A 2,613-nucleotide genomic window follows, 5' to 3' on the forward strand; every position below is an offset into this window, starting at 1 on the left:
CTTCATGAGAAAACAGAATGCCAATAACAAAGAAACTACATTTTAACACTATCAACCACAAATAATATTACCATATAGTCTAGGCATAATAAAAGTACAATTACTATACTGTGCACTTACTCAGTATGATTTTCCAGCGAACTCAAAACTGAACGACAAGTGTGCCTTTCTTGTGCAATTATGCCAGTGATGCAGCCACAGTACTAAACAAAAATTGAAACAGTTAGCAATTACCAGAAGATGCATAGCTGATAAATAAATTGCATCACTGATAAGAAAGGATGTGCGCGTATATGTCTGTCGATGCATTACTTATTTACAGCTTACTTGATACGTTTACACATCAGACGATCGCGAACGCCAATGACCGAGTATAAAACATTCAACATATTAACATTATAACTCACATTACTTTTATATCGTTGCTGTCTATTTTATAGAACATTAAAAAAACTTCCTGGCATTGTGAGACATTATATGCAGTGAATGAATCTTCATAATGTTTCACTTGATTATACATTTAGTCAGGAATCATGGTTTGGAAAAAAGTAACTAGTAAAATATGTAGAAGTTATGTTACAGTAACACAATAACAACTAATGCAAGTAGGCTAATAAAAAAAATACTTACTAGTGTAAATGATATCCTCCACTGAATATCAAGCCGGCGTGTTCTTCTGAGGAAAATCCAAAGCTTATTCCTCTCAGCGCCTCTTTCTGTCTTATTTCTCTCAGCGCGTCTTCTTCCAGAAGTGAAGATGAACTTGAGGAAAAGTCGCTGCTTTGTTTGCTGTGATGTGGGCATTTACATGCGCGCGTCTCACGTGGACTATTGTAATATCAAAAGCGCGAGCGCGTGGGCATGGTCACATTAATGATAATGAAGGCCGACGGCCAAGACTTGACATTGCGTTCGTTTCATACTGATTACTTTATCACATAATATTTGTTTTCGTCATGACTTACTTCGTTTAAAAGTAGACATGTTAAGCTTTCTATAGATATATATGTCATGTGTGTGTGTCAAATATTGGCTGAGTTTCAGTTTATTTTAGTGACGCGTTTCAAACAGATATATTCGCGGAGAATGACACGGCTAAAAGTACACCCTGTTTATTTTCTTTTTTTTGCAAAAGCACAATGTTTTGTTGATATTGTGAGTGTACACAAATAAAAGTAGACCCTTTACAGATTTAAATGCTGCATTACTCTTATATGTACGATCACATTTGAAGGAGCATTTTAAGTTCTTTTGCTGTTCCCTTTCATGGGAACTTCGAACTGCGTCCTCTAGGGGTCGCTATGGGGAATGCCTCATCGTGACCCGTGTCTGAAGCATACATTGAAAAAACACCAACTCGTTGGCCGGCGACAGCCAAGACGTCACTACCGGTGCGACTATAGTATAAATAGGCGCCGGGAGCACACATCATTCTCTTCTTCGTCTTCATTGACTGTTTTGTTTGAAGCGTGCATTTCTGTGGTAAGAGCGATCTCTATTCATCTCATTATGGCGAGCACTAGCAAAGCGTTTAAGGATGTGTGCATCTGTGTTGATGTTGTTTAACATCTGATGACACACACGATCTATGCGTTATTTGTTTGGGGCGAAGAGCACACACGCGATGCCTCCGAGGGGGCAATCGGCGTGCACTGTGAGCGTTTTTTCCAAGGGAAAAAGCTCCGATCTCGTTTGTCTCTCTTTTTGAGGAAAAAGGGGGCAGCTGTCTGCTTCCCGCGATTCAGGACCCACCGATGCTGAGGCACGGAAGGGAATGAGCTCGTGGGGATCGCAGGTGGATCTGTTATGGATCGCGCCACAGCGAGGCTTTACTTGCTGTGAAGCGGGTGAAGAAAGTGATTTAACGAAGTATCTCGATGAACGTTATTTTTCTGGCCATAACCCTCCAGCTCAGGTGAGCTTTCCTTTCTTCCTGTTTTCTATATAAACATTGAGAAGGAATGGAAGTGGCCGTTTTTTCCTCTAAGACTCTCTTCCTTGACATCTCGCTCGGATGTCAGGGCATACGCAGCAGCAGCAGGTCGGGCTGCCGCTCCATTGCACACGATGGTGATGCTCTAAGCATATCAGGCTGACCTACTGAAAGACCGGGATAGCGGCCTTCACAAAGTCCGGGTCTGAGCCCCAACAAACCCAGGGGTCCTAGCCCGTCTCGGTTTGAGGATCACAGACTGGCTCAGAAGGCTAGTGTCGTGGCTCGCGCGGGTAGGGGTAGGAAGAATCGCGGGTCAAAGGAAGGTAAGTAAAAGACCTAAGGGATGTGATCCAGACAGGGCGTCAGCGCTTTTGTCCGGATCAGAGTGATACCTCAGTATCTACTCATTTCCTTCGGGGGTCTTACATCTGCCCTTATCTTCATCTTCCTAATTCCCCTGTAACCACCATCTCTCCACCTGACCGAGATTAGGAGGGAAATTTTCCTGCATTATAGTCTCCTATGATGGACCTATTAGGTTTGGTTGGTTCTATGGCTTCATAGTGACCAACTTACTGATGGTCCGGTCTAGAGGCTTCTTCGGACAGAGCTCCGACGCGGGAACCATGGTGGGTGAGTACGATCCATGTCTAAATATATGTATATATAAATATATA

Source organism: Sinocyclocheilus grahami, unplaced genomic scaffold, assembly GCF_001515645.1.
Source record: "Sinocyclocheilus grahami isolate Dianchi unplaced genomic scaffold, SAMN03320097.WGS_v1.1 scaffold705.1, whole genome shotgun sequence".
In the NCBI taxonomy this organism is placed as follows: Eukaryota; Metazoa; Chordata; class Actinopteri; order Cypriniformes; family Cyprinidae; genus Sinocyclocheilus; species Sinocyclocheilus grahami.